The sequence below is a fragment of the Poecilia mexicana genome, unplaced genomic scaffold, assembly GCF_051168715.1.
Source record: "Poecilia mexicana isolate PSO_F unplaced genomic scaffold, ASM5116871v1 scaffold_9, whole genome shotgun sequence".
In the NCBI taxonomy this organism is placed as follows: Eukaryota; Metazoa; Chordata; class Actinopteri; order Cyprinodontiformes; family Poeciliidae; genus Poecilia; species Poecilia mexicana.
In genome coordinates this window covers 33472821-33487794 of record NW_028263378.1, presented here as the reverse complement: position 1 = coordinate 33487794, position 14974 = coordinate 33472821, and the positions used below count along the sequence as shown (strand labels likewise).

At 40.5% G+C, this 14974-nt stretch overlaps 2 long non-coding RNA genes across 2 annotated transcripts; one reads left to right on the top strand and one right to left on the bottom strand.

The window, feature by feature from the left end:
* The first annotated feature begins 4573 nt into the window (after positions 1-4573).
* LOC148157795 (uncharacterized) lies at positions 4574-5790 on the top strand. Its single transcript, XR_015764338.1, has 2 exons — positions 4574-4854; positions 5492-5790. It is a non-coding gene; the product is annotated as an uncharacterized LOC148157795 (long non-coding RNA).
* Positions 5791-7658: 1868 nt separating this feature from the next.
* Positions 7659-13488, bottom strand: LOC148157794 (uncharacterized). The gene is made up of 3 exons (XR_015764340.1): positions 12976-13488; positions 10105-10187; positions 7659-9660 (listed from the first exon to the last, which is right to left on the bottom strand). It is a non-coding gene; the product is annotated as an uncharacterized LOC148157794 (long non-coding RNA).
* Positions 13489-14974: the final 1486 nt, after the last annotated feature.

The following is a 14974-nucleotide window of genomic DNA, read 5'->3' as shown; positions in this document are numbered from 1 at the left end:
AATTAAATGCAGCAAACAAAAAAGAAAACACCCCCGAATTAGAAAACACCCCCGAATTAAATGCAGCAAACAAAAAAGAAAACACCCCCGAATTAGAAAACACCCCCGAATTAAATGCAGCAAACAAAAAAGAAAACACCCCCGAATGAAATGCAGCAAACAAAAAGTGTTGAAAACGGAAGTGCTCCAGACCACTAGGGGGAGTCTAACAAAAAATAGCTGTGTCCGAATTCAGGCTCTGCATCCTTTAAAGCGGGTGTTCAGAAAAGCAGCAATGGCGACAAAATAATTTTTGCTGTATTACACTTAAAATTACACAAAATTATTTTTTACAATGTTTTTAGGCGAGAATGTAGATGTGTAGATCTGAAATATCTGCTCGGTTCATTAATAAATCACCTACTTCCAATATTGCTCCGACGTTTTCGGAGATGTCTTCTCCCGCTGCATTAACAGCCAGCTTCACTCGCAAGCTGTCAGCTGGCCGGGCGCTCCAGGTTCGATACACCGAGAGAGAACCCGTGTCTCCCGGCAAATCGTTTTAAAAACTCCCGCTAGTATTCCCCTATGAGTGGAGGTGAAACACAGATATGAAGTCAGGTAAGCCATGTAGATATTAATAAAGTATTTAATTTATTCCTGAGCAAATGGGTTTGACTGATTAAAGTTAAGCCTTCAAACATAGTTTATTTAACTGTAATGTCTTACTACCTGAGATCTGGAGAGTATTTGAAAATGAATAATATCCCTTGTATACATTAAACATTTTAGAATCAGACAGATTTTCTTTTTACTATGGAACAACCTTTATTACAAAAGGTGAAGAATAATACAGAAATAAAGAGTAAAAAACAACTGAGTCCGTTTTTTTTCCTTCGCTGCTCTGTGCTTCACGTTGTCACGGTTGCTAAGCAACATAACGCCGAGATGGAGGCTAGGCAGCTAGCCGGAGGCTACAGCTTCTCTCTTCTGGTGGTCCATATTCGTGGCCTTCGAAGGACCCGTCTTCTGTAGATCGGGCCGTTTCTCACATAGACATAATAAAAGGACAGACGCCTAATGGACCGCTCTCGTCTTATCAATACATACTTTTATATAAGTATACAAACATAAATAAATAATCATTAATACTGAATAATATACATTAGGCTATGCATGATTATGCACGCACACACACACACACACACACACACATATATATATATATATATATATATATATATATATATATATATATATATATATATATATACCCAGATAGCACATGATGTTAAATCAACGTTGAAAAATAGTTAGAATCGTTGATTTTTGGTTGAAGTCGACAAATGACGGTGGATCAACCATCAAACAATCATCCAATCAAACTGTTGAAACTGTGACATTGAATCAACGTTGTTTTGTGGTTGAAATCTGATCACTGAAATGCCGAAGTCTGATTAATGGTTGATTTTTGGTTGAAGACGACAAATGACGGTGGATCAACCATCAAACAACCATCCACCTCTAGCCAAGTAACCAATGTTGAAACTGTGTCATTGAATCAATGTTGTTTTGTGGTTGAAATCTAATGACTGAAATGCTGATGTCTGATCAACATCTGATCAATATTGAATCAATGTCAGCTGTATTGCCGCACCCCTTCCCCTCCTCTCCTCCTCATCAGCGCTCTGGGTCAGAGCATTTTATTACTGAGCGGGGGTTATCACATTTAAATTAACCACTGCAGAGGATAGTCGGTGGTGATTCCTTTCTGTACATTTTCTTACTTGTTCATAACAATTCTCACTGACTGTGTGTGTGTGATATATTGACACAAAAACATCTACAACTTACTACAAGGAGTGGAGCGGTCCACCCCCACCGTTTACATGAGTGGGATGTCCCAAACACACAGCTGCTTCGCTGTTGGCTTGTTGGAAAATATGTTAATTCAATGTTGAATTATCATCACAAAGGTTGCATGTTTGGTTGAGGTCGACAACTGATGGTGGATCAACTATAAAACAACCATTCAATTCTAGCCAATTAACTAATGTTGAAACTGTGTCATTGAATCAATGTTGTTTTGTGGTTGACATCAAATAAATGAAATGCCAACGTCGAATCCAGTGTGTTTCAGCACTGGTCCTTCAGGCCCTACAAGTTTTAGGCATTTCCCTAATTCAACACACATGATATTAATTGACGTCTGATTAACGGGGTTTTGCTGAACTGAAAAAACGCAGGTCAGTTTGATTGACGTCAAGGTTTGGGGAAGAACTACCCAGATAGCACACGATGTTAATTTAATGTTGAATAATGATCACAAAGGCTGCATGTATGGTTCAGGTCAACGACAGAAGCTGGATCAACCATCAAACAACCATTCAATTCTAGCCAATTAACATTCATTGATTGAAATGCCACATCGAATCCAGTGTTTTTCAGCACCGGCACCAGGCACACTGCCCTACAAGTTTTAGCCATTTCCCTAATTCAGCACACATGATTTTAATTAACATTTGATTAACAAGGTTTTGCTGAAGCATGCAGGTCAGTTTGCCTTGAGGATAAGGTTTGGGGAAAAACTAGTAATCAAAGTGTTCAGGTGTTTTTTGCACCCCTCACCACTGCCTGCCATTCAAACGCCCAACCCCCTTCCCTCCACCTGCCAAAAACACACACACACCTCTTTCCCCCCACCTGGGCCCATCTACCCCTCAATCGGGTGAAACAACTTTAATTTTAAGTGAGGGTTTTTAATTTTTAACATTTTATTTTTTAAAAGATTGTTTTGGCTAGTGGCCTTTATTTGATAGTTAATTGACAGGAAAGTGGGTAATGAGAGAAGGGGGGTAATGCAGCAAAGGTTGCCAAGGTCAGGAATTGAACCTGTGACAGCTGTGTTGAGGACTGAGTCCTTGATTGTGGTTTGTGCTTAACCCCTGCGCCACCACAGCACAACCCCTTTTAGGTGAGGGTTAATCACGTTTTAACTTAAGCACTATGTGTTGACAACACTGAGTTGTGATTCCGTTCTGTACCCAGATTCACTAGCGGAACAAGTCAGCGTTGGGCCGGGGGGCGGGGCTAATTACCGGACCCCTAACGAATCACCAGGCCCCTGACGTTTATCGCCTGCGCTACCAGAAACTGTTGAGCGAGGGGCGGGGAGGTTGGTCTGCGTTTTTTGTTTGATCTTTACCCAGGAAACACATCGGCTAAACCGTGAGTGAAACGGTCACTGGGACTGACTAGTATATATTCCATTGAGGGAAAGTAACTTTATCATTAAATAGACCTTTCTCAACAGGCGGTAGACTTTCTCAGTCTATAATCAGACATTTAAGCGACCTGAAACCGCACCCCCAGCCCCACCCCCCCCATAGCTCTGCGCCTGCCCAGATTGCACATGATGGCAATTCAACATTGAATTAACATCTTTTGCCAACAAGCCAACAGCGAAGTGGCTGTGTGTTTGGGACATCCCACTCATGTAAATGGTGGGGGTGGACCGCTCCACTCCTTACTCCTTGTAGTAAGTTGTAGATGTTTTTATGTCAATATATCACACACAAATGGTCAGTAGGACTTTTTTATGAAAAAGAAAGAAAATGTACAGAAATGAATCTTCACCCACTATCCTTTACAGAGGTTAATTTAGAATGTAATACCCCCCATTCACTAATAAAATGCTCTGACCCAGAGCTCTGATGAGGAGGAGAGGAGGGGAAGGGGTGTGGCAAAAGAGCTGACATTGATTCAACATTAATTCAACATTGATCAGTCGTTGATCAGACATTAGCATTTCATTCATTAGATTTCAACCACAAAACAACATTGACTCAATGACACAGTTTCAACATTGGTTACTTGGCTGGAGGTGGATGGTTGTTTGATGGTTGATCAACCGTCAGTTGTTGACCTCAACCAAAAATCAACCATTCTAACTATAATTCAACGTTTATTTACCGTTGTGTGCAATCTGGGCAGTTTGTTGCAGCCCTCATTACCTCCTCATCTCCCCCTACTCCCTCCCAAACCTCCCCCACCCAGCCGCTCCTCCCAACCTTCTCCTCTTTACCCCCTCTCATTCCTTCTTCCCTCCCCCTCCTTGAGCTCTGGGTCAGAACATTTTATTACTAGGTGGGGGTTAATCATGTTTCAAATTAAGCACTACATGTTGAGAACAGTGGGTTGTGATTCCTTTCTGTACATTTTCTTACTTGTCTGTAAATATTATTACTGACTGTGCATAATGTGTTGACACAAAAACATCTACAAGTCTGTACTAGGAGTTGTACAGTCCACCTCCCCAATTTTACACTTGTGGTTTGTCCCAACCAAAAAGCCACTTTGCTGCTGGCTTGTTTGCTACCGGCTTCTGAATTGAATTCTCCGCTGAGCACTTTTATGGTAAGTTTTTCAATATTACTTTGATCTTAAATGTGTTTATTGAAAAATAAGGGCATTGTTTTGTGCCCATAGTAATCCTGGTTATTTTGGGGCAAAACGGATATTTTTAATAATTGAGGTCATGTCTCCTTTTGTATTATTTTCATCCTACCCACCACTCCACGCCTAAGTATGAAATCCTGCGAGATTTTGTGGGATTTGAGTTTTTAAAATAGGGCGGGGCCTATTGTTTGGTCTGGGAGAACATGTGGTGGACAAGGAAGTGTAAGGCTGGCTGGTCCAGGTGGGCTTTAAATTGTTGTGATAGTAATCACTTGTTTTTAACTTTTTATTATGATATGCTTAGGGTCGTGCTTAAATGAGCCTCTGTACCAGAACAGCTGAGTTGGATGATTACATGACCGTCTGCAGCCATCAAGAAGTGCAGAAGGTTGTTAATCATCCACAGATTCAATCCAGGTGAGGCAGAAGGGAAACACTTAACATGTAAGGCAGGTGAAACACTGAACTAAACCTGCTAATGACTGATTCAGTCTGTTGATCCTTGGATTGGTAACTGGTTAAATTGAACTGGACTATTGTTACTTGTGTGGGATCTTTATTAGCATATAGACACTTTTTAAGGAATTTAATCAACTTATTTGGAAATATTTGTAGTTGATGGAAGATTGAACCAGCTATTTGATGGAAGTTTATTCTGTATAAATTATAATTTTTCCAACTACACTATAAATCACCTTTTGTTCGATTTATTTGTCTCTGGTGTGTTAAATAAACTTGATCCTCCCTGAGTTTTATTGTTAGGTTTTCTGATAAACAGCCCTTTATTTTAAATATTGATTTAATATCAATATCATAAATCCTACACTATACTGCAGCTTGATGGGTAAATGGAGTTGTATATGTAAACATTAAGATAAATATTAATGAAAGATTAAGATATTAATTTAACAGTGAGTGCACATGGAACTATATGGTTTGTATTTGTTCTCAGACCTGTAACCAGTACACTGTTTAATATTTCATTGTGTTTCAGAACTTTTCAAATGTTTATCATATTTCTAACTGGCACCTTCCTCACTTTTATTTTTTTCAGCTGTTGCTCTGCAGTTTGACCGAAAGCTGACTCTTGAGGACTGCAGCAAAATTGTCAAGAAGTGGCTTCATTATGCACCAGAACGAGAGGAAAACATCACAAGGAATCAAAGTGACGCCAACCAGAGTCAAACTGGGGATACCACAACTTGTACTGTTTCCCTACTTCATACAGTACAAAGCTTAACTTCATGGACTCTGTTCTTCTGTGGACAACATACTGTTGTTTTGACAGTCAAAAAGGAATCAAATATGTTTAAAGATCTGTCCCTCTTTTCTTAAATAAAATGTTAAATCAAACCCATGTTGTCATTTTTAAACCTTTGTACACAGTTTACGCATCATCTGCCAATAATACAGTGTTTAACACCAGTGAAGAAACTTTTAGTGGCATGTTATGATGTAGACCTATCAGACGTAAAATGTACATAAATCCTTAGCTTTCATTCAATATAAAAACAACCCAAATCTGCATGTACATCCACAGTCAAATGAGTGTTGAATCAACATTGATTCAATGTAGAATTAACACAAATCTGCATGTAGATCCACGTTCAGCTGATGGTTGAATGAACGTTGATTCCTAACTGATTCAATGTAGAATCAACACAGATATGCATGCAGATCCATAGTCAAATGAGTGTTGAATCAACATTGATTCAATGTAGAATCAACACAAATATGCATGCAGATCCACGTTCAGATGATGGTTGAGTCACCATTGATTCCTAACTTATTCAATGTAGAATCAACACAAATATGCATGCAGATCCACACTCAAATGAGTGTTTAATCAACATTGATTCAATGTAGAATCAGCATGCAGATCCACACTCAAATGAGTGTTTAATCAACATTGATTCAATGTAGAATCAACACAAATATGCATGCAGATCCACGTTCAGATGATGGTTGAATCACCATTGATTCCTAACTTATTCAATGTAGAATCAACACAAATATGCATGCAGATCCACAGTCAAATGAGTGTTGAATCAACATTGATTCAATGTAGAATCAACCGAAATCCGGATGCAGATCCACGTTCAGATGATGGCTGACTCAACATTGATATAATGTAGAATCAACATTGATTCATAACTGATTCAATGTACTATCAACACAAATATGCATACAAGTTGACATACAGATGATGGTTGAATCAACATTGATATAATGTCAGTTATGGTTGAAACCCTAACGTTGATTCAACATACAAGTCACCGACCACTTTCAATGTTGTTTCAATGTCAGCGTTCAACGTTGATTCAATGTTTCTGGCTGACATTGATTCAATGTTGTTTCAATCATTCTGTGCTATCTGGGTAATGTTTTCCAGCCTACGAGTTCTGGTTTAAGAGTGATTCAGCAGCAGAGATTGGGTCCAAAATCCGATACGAGATTCATCCGTGCTGTGCAGTGAATCTGTCTCTCCCTTCTTCCTCACGTCGTAGGAAACCTTCAAAACAAAAACGGGACATTTTCGAGTTATCCTACGTTGACTGAGTTAAATAATTAAATAATAGCCATTGTCATCTGTGTAAACTTTGCTGGTGAATGTTATGATTTTTATAATATTGTTTCATTTCTATAGTAGGCTCTTGTATCAGATAATCTAAATGTTGGAGAATGACTGAAACATTTTAAGATTTACGGAATCTCGGTTAGCTGTCAGAGCGGGGGCTGAACACCAAGCACTATAGCTAGCATTAGCTGGTATTTCGCCAGTGGACATAAATACAGTATAGTAATATTCTAATCACAAAAATACACAGTAATATGTCCATCTTACTTGCGAAAAGTCTGTCGAGCCCTCACGTCAGTAGTCCGTCGATCCGATCAACAATATTCCGCAGTGCTGAAGGCATCTTCTGCTGTTTTGGTTGAGCAAAGCAAAGTGTATTTGCGCCGGAGCAGCCAATCGTGGGGGGGAGGGTGTACTCTTTTATTATGTCTATGCTTCGAAGGATCAGTTTCTCAGGGCCCTTGAAAGGATGCAGAGCCTGAATTCGGACACAGCTATTTTTTGTTAGACTCCCCATAGTGGTCTGGAGCACTTCCGTTTTCAACACTTTTTGTTTGCTGCATTTCATTCGGGGGTGTTTTCTAATTCGGGGGTGTTTTCTTTTTTGTTTGCTGCATTTAATTCGGGGGTGTTTTCTAATTCGGGAGTGTTTTCTTTTTTGTTTGCTGCATTTAATTCGGGGGTGTTTTCTTTTTTGTTTGCTGCATTTAATTCGGGGGTGTTTTCTAATTCGGGGGTGTTTTCTTTTTTGTTTGCTGCATTTAATTCGGGGGTGTTTTCTAATTCGGGGGTGTTTTCTTTTTTGTTTGCTGCATTTCATTCGGGGGTGTTTTCTAATTCGGGGGTGTTTTCTTTTTTGTTTGCTGCATTTAATTCGGGGGTGTTTTCTAATTCGGGGGTGTTTTCTTTATTGTTTGCTGCATTTAATTCGGGGGTGTTTTCTAATTCGGGGGTGTTTTCTTTTTTGTTTGCTGCATTTAATTCGGGGGTGTTTTCTAATTCGGGGGTGTTTTCTTTTTTGTTTGCTGCATTTAATTCGGGGGTGTTTTCTAATTCGGGGGTGTTTTCTTTATTGTTTGCTGCATTTAATTCGGGGGTGTTTTCTAATTCGGGGGTGTTTTCTTTTTTGTTTGCTGCATTTAATTCGGGGGTGTTTTCTAATTCAGGGGTGTTTTCTTTTTTGTTTGCTGCATTTAATTCGGGGGTGTTTTCTTTTTTGTTTGCTGCATTTAATTCGGGGGTGTGTCTTTTCTTTTGTTTGCATGTTTTGTCTTTTGCTGCGCATTTGCACCTGTCGGCCACCGTACCTGAAGGACTCGTTGCATGCAGTTACTCATCTCACCACTAGGTGGTTCTAAAAATATGCATCGATTAAAAATCTCATTATAAATACATACTGTAACATCCTGGCAGAAGTAAATAAACAAGTTTATATCAGAGCTTTTTCTTTTTGCATCTGGAACACATTAAAAGCGAATTACCAAATTTGCTTTATTCCCTGTTATGTTAATGTTATTTCTCCCTTTTTCATCCTCACAGCAGCTGGAGCTGCACTGGAGTTCTGATGGCTTTAGTCGCTTCCTGGATGGAGACATCGGCTGACCTAAACGCAACATTTTCCCTCTCCCATTATAAACTTAGCTTTTCTTCAACATGGAAAATACTCCTACATCAGTAGCTCTGTTTGTTATTTTGACATCAATGATTACCTGGTGGCCAATTGATCCTCTTAACCACTGAATGTATCAGAACCACCTGGACTGAGCTGGTTTCGTCAGAGGGAGCTAAGACTTTGATAAAATGACTTCCCATATTTTAAGATGTTCTTCTGGTAAAATTGCACCTTTATGATGCTAATATGACTGCATTCTGATAATTAAAAATACTTGTAACCTGGCCATAACACTCCATTATGCAACTCACAAGAGGAATGATAGAAATAAAGCCACTTTGTGAAAGTATTTTCTGTATTTTCTTTAGAAAAGATAGAGGGTGACTAAAATTAAATCTGTTATGAAAAAACAGTTCAGTCATATCATCCAGCCTTATTCAGTATATTATTGATATTATTGAATTATTTTACTAACTGAATATTACTTAATATTCAGATTTCTTTGCTGGTATTACTTGACAGTGTTTCATTTTAATATCTCGCATGAAAGCCGAATTACATGCAAATGCTTAACATAATGTTACAACTGAGATGAGGGAGTAAGGTTTGTGAAATGTGAAATGAAAACTCGTCACTCTGGAGGAGAGAGGAAGTGGAGAGAGGAGGGAGAGGAGAGAGGAAGAGGAGAGAGGAAGAGCGGCTCAGCCCAGTCCAGGATCACTGCAGTGTCAGAGTAGCTGCTTAAAGTCTGCAGGTAGATTTTTGCGTATCTGGTCCTCCGGTTTTCAGATCCTAATTGTAAATAAAAAATTAGTCAATGTTGTGATGATCCAGTTGACTGTGGACTGATGGTCACTGCAGTGGTCAGCGAGGTGCAGGTGCTTGGATCCAAGGGAAAGGCAATTTAACAACAGGAAGGTCTCAAGGGGTCGATGAAGTGGAGTTGATACGAGTTCCTCTCTGTCCTGGGTGAACATCATGGAGAGTCTCAATCATGGTTCAGAAACGCATCAAGAAGCTTTATGACGCAAACCTGAAAAAATAAAAATAAGAGTAAGTGATGATATTTACCTAGACAACATAATCAAAACCCAATAAGCCCTAAAGTCTTTTAAGAGTTTTAATTGAAAATAAATTGACTATATCTCAGGAAGTTAAATGTTCAAGTGAAACAGTTACTATATCACAATAAGAGAAACTGCAAAAATATTGCAGAGGTGTAACACTGAAGTTACTGAGAGTAAAACTGAAATATTTAGTAAGTAGAAAATGCATGTTAAAATCTGAATACTTTTTAATGTAGCTGAAATCAATTTAAACCACCAGCAGAGACAGTACAGTACGCTGATTATCTGTACTAAAAATAATGCACAAAATGTAACAGCAAAAGAGGTATTAGTTTTAAAACCAATAAATAAACTGACTTGTATAAATATATTTAGCCAAACACACCTAAAAGCAACACTTACTTCCCTACCTGGCCTTCTCTGACTCAACACTTGCTGGTCTCTCCATCCTCATGTTCTGATCGTCTCTAGCAGCTGAAGGAATCAGTAAGACCTACAAGCAAGGGCGTAGGAACGAGTCTGTCATTGGGGGGGACGCATATCGGAAACCTGACAGATGAGTAAATAGCTTGAGCAGAATTGTCAAACAATTATGCCATCAACACATCAGTAATGCGTTACTCTAATCTGACCCTTGTTTCAGTAACAAGTATTCTAACACGTTACTATTTACAATCCAATAATCAGATTAAAGTTATGCAGTACAATGACTGTCATTCCAGGATGAACACTCACTTTAGCATTTGCCTCACAACTAGCAAGCTACATACTCTGGTAGCACAGAGCCGACCAGATTCTGATGTATCTTATTGGTCAAAATGCATTGATATAAATTGACTGGCAATTGAACAAGTTCTACTTATTTCTAAAACCAAAGTAGAAAACAGCTCATAAAATAAGACACAACAGTTTTAAACTCAATACAGCAGTTTGACCAACAAAAATAAAATCTAAAAAAACAAGTTTTGTTCTTCTTGAACATCTCTCTACATCAGTGCAACAGTTTGATCTACAAAATAAACAAAAATTATACTTTTCACGTCTAACAGACACCTTAGCTCCTCACTGTTAACTCAGTCTCACTTTCCAGCCCTGCATTCAGTAACTTACCAAAGATCCATGAAAAACACTGAGGCAAAAAGACTAAATGTTTTTTTTCTCCTGTCATTTTCAGCCGCAAACATTTAACTAAAATATCTACGGATATGTGTTTCTGTCTCTGCCTCCCTCTGACTCTCTGCAGCCTGATGTTCCTGCATGGATTCATGGATTTACAACAGACACTACAGTGATGTACAGTGTCAGAATGTGAACTAAATATAAAAAGTATGTTTTTATCATACAGAATGAGAATTTAAACAACTTAATTTTCAGATGTATACATTATTATACATCTCAACTTTATTTACTGTGTAGCAAAAATTTTCACAAATTTATTTTTAAACCACTTTTCTTATTGTCTTCTAACCATTAACCTTATGGTGTGGAAATAATGAAAAAATATTGACACGTTGAAAGAAATCAACCTGACATCAGTCTCCTCCTGTTCTCCTTTCTGGTTCTATTATAATTAATATAATTTTTATATCTTCACACCCTGAAACGCCAACCGGCTCTCCTATGTCTTCCCTGACCTGCTTCTCTCATAATAAAATAGTTTAGTTTATTTAAAAATTAAAAACAATTAATACATATTTCAATAAGCTAAATGAAGACCTCACCAGAGCTTCTTCACCTTTCTTCAACATCATTCTAGCCCTGCTGTTCTCCTAAATGTATAATATAATATGATTGTAGCCGGGGCATATTGTTTCCCCTGAATGTGTGCTGCTGCGCCCTCTTCCTCTTGCCCATATATGGAAGATGCTGTGACAGAGCGCAGCTGGCTTGTTAGGGAGACAGGTGATCAGCATTTGCATTTAAAAGCAGGTAGATCACTGAGATGATCAGATGCAGGCTGAGAACTTGTGCACAGGTATGTTTAACATCAATCATGGAGTGAGTTTAGAATTTGTCTGATTCTGCCACTGATTGTTGTAGGAAACGCACTTTAGAGAGTGACGTCAAGAGCAACATTTACTGGTTTCACTGTAGAGAAGGTAAGGGCCGTTTCTTATGATTTATCTGGCTGGTTAATGTTCTTGTCTAACTTGATTTCTTTTGTGTGTAGGTTGGCCTGCTACTGTTTCAGTTTTTGATTTGTTTTTATTTCAATTTACTTATTTTTAGAGGTTGTTGATTAAAAATAACTTTTCTTTTTTTTTGGGGGTTTGTTTAGGGAAAGGGACTTTCTATTTTAGCCCGCTGACTTGTTTTAAACTGGGACCTATGCTGTCCCTGGGTCCTGGCTGTTTTATTTAGATTGAGGAGACTAGTGGAAGGAGTTTCTTTGTTTCTTTTCCTTTGTATTCACTAGGGATTTTTGTGTGAGTGTGCTTTTGTTGGAACACTTAGGTGTATTTGGTTATACTTTTGTTTTCTTATTATTCCTCCCCCAAACAGTCAAATTTTTATCTAGTTTTTAATTATTCAGCTTTAAGGATCCCAGGGCCAGCATAGACTTCCACCTTTAGTGTGGTCATTTGGTATAATAAAATAAGTTGACTATTATTGCACATGAAACATTTGTGAATTCAATAAACTGTTTGTAATCTGCAGCAGTGCCTCTGTCCATTTTTACAAACTTACCTGAGTGATCTGGTAAAAAGATCTAAAGCTGTACCCAAGGTCACATAATATAATATAATATAATATATAAACACATGTTAAGTGGTCGAGTATGATCAGGTGTTGCTCAGTTTAAATAATAAAAAGGCTCATTTTGCTGCTGTTTCAGTCTAAATCATTGTGAGCCGTAGTCCAATCAGCAAACTCCTATGTCTCCCACTGGGACCTACCTTTTCCGTTTTCTTAATGTGTTGTGTTTTCCGAAATGTCGTTGTGTTTTCCGAAATGTCATTGTGTTTTCCGAAATGTCGTTGTGTTTTCCTAAATGTCGTTGTGTTTTCCGAAGTGTCGTTGTGTTTTCCGAAGTGTCGTTGTGTTTTCCGTAATGTCGTTGTGTTTTCCGTAATGTGTTGTGTTTTTCTTAATGTGTTGTGTTTTCCTAAATGTTGTGCTTTCCGTAATGTTGAAGTGTTTTTGTATTTGTAATTGTGCTTCGTTAATGTAGTGTTTTGCACCTCAGGGCCACCGTAGATTTAGGTCTATATATGAAAGTAAACTGACAAGATGTTATAAACGAGCGATATTCATAGCAAAATTCCTGACAGACAGTTTACCTCATTCAAACGGAGTTTCTCTGCTGCTGCCTTTACTCTGAGCCGTTCAGAGGGGGGAGGGGCAGGAAGCGCTCTGCTGAATGCGCTGTTGTGCGCCTTCAAAATAAAAGCACGCGAGTGGAAGATTTTAAAATTCTTTGCAACTGCAGTGAAATTATTGGGGGTGACGAATGTGGCTCTCTCCAATATTGGGGGGGGACATGTCCCCCGCGTTCCCCCCGCGGGACGCCCGGCGGGCGGCGACGCCGGAAGCGGAGCCTGGGCCGCGGTGGGCGGCGACGCCGGAGGCGGAGCAGGAGCCGCGGAGGGTGGCGACGTCGGCGCAGGAAACACAGATGAGGAGGCAGGTCCGGCAGGCCGGCAGGAGGCTCTGGAGTGCCGGCAGGAAGGCCGGCTGGAGGCTCTGGAGGGCCGGCAGGAAGCTCTGAAGGGCCGGCAGGAAGGCCGGCAGGAAGGCCAGCTGGAGGCTCTGGAGGAGCACTAGGAGTCTCGGGAGGAGCGTCCAAACTCGGGGGGCGGAGCCGCAGGATACTCGGGGGGGGGGAGCGTCCAAAAACTCGGGGGGCGTAGCCACAGGAAACTCGGGAAGCTCGGGGAACTCTGGAGCGGACGGCTGCTCACATGCAGCGGACGCAGGAAACTCTGGAGCGGGCGGAGACAAACGCCGCCTCGGAGCTGGGACCGGAGGCAGCTGCAAGCGGAGCCCGTGGACCGGGACCTCCGGCGGCTCAGGGCAGCGGTGTCGGAGGGGTCCGACCCCCGGCGGGCGGATCGCCAGCTGCGATCCCCATAGCGGTCCCAGCTGCAGAAGAGCCCCTCCACAAAACTCCTCCAGGGAGACCGCTCCAAACACCCGCCAGGGGTTCCACCGTCGGGTGTGGGCCTGCCACATGCGTCCCTCACATTTTCTGTGGTCGGATCCTACTGTCATAATGAGTGGTAGAGGTGGTGAGGAAGAACGCAGGGAGGACTCAGGATGATGATGATGTGATGAGTTTAATGAAAATAGTCCAAGCACGGAGGAACAACTGACGGCACAGGGGAACAGGTAACACATGACGCAACACAACGGGGAAGACGCAGAGACTTACAGGAAGGAACTGAACACAAAAACTCTAAAAATAAATACACAGAAAACATGGATCATGACAATTGCGAGAAAGCGGGCAAGCCTTCATCCGGCTCATGTTGATGCCCTTGTTTTCCTACATGTCAATCAAGAAAACCCCCCAAAAACTCTTAGCGAAGAGAATATTGACAGCGAGTGAACTTTATTTTCCCCCTCGCCCCCGTGCCACCTACCCTTCTTTTTATTGTTTTTACATGCCATCCAGAACATGTGCGTTTCCTTTTGAATGTTAATATTAATAATAGTTTTGGTTTCCCTGCAACTTATTATTTATCATAAATAAACTATCCCGATGTTTTGTTGTTTCACTTGTTGCTGTTCTGTGTAAATTACGTTTTTTTTCCATGAAAACGGGTAATAAAGCTGTACGTCACTCCAAAGCTAAACGTCTTGCGTTGCTATGACGTCACATCGACTAGTCGACATCGACTCGACTTTTATCATGTTGACGTCGACTAGAAAATATCTTAAGTCGCTCAACCCCTAACACACACACACACACACACACACACACATATAAATTCCCTTCTCACCCTCCGCGGGTGGTCTCTCTCATCCTCTGAGCTCGGGTCCTCTACCAGAGGCCTGGGAGCTTGAGGTTCTCCTCCAGTATCTTGGCTGTGCCTAGAACTGCACATTTCTGGACTGAGATGTCTGATGTTGTTCCTGGAATCTGTTTTAGCCACTGCTCCAGTTTGGGGGTGACTGCCCTGAGGGCCCCGATGACCACAGGCACCACTGTGGTCTTCACCTTCCAGGTCTTCTCCAGTTCCTCTCTGAGGCCCTGGTATTTCTCCAGTTTCTCATGCTCCTTTTTCCTGATGTTGTGGTCACTTGGTATTGCTACATCCACCACAACGAGATATATAG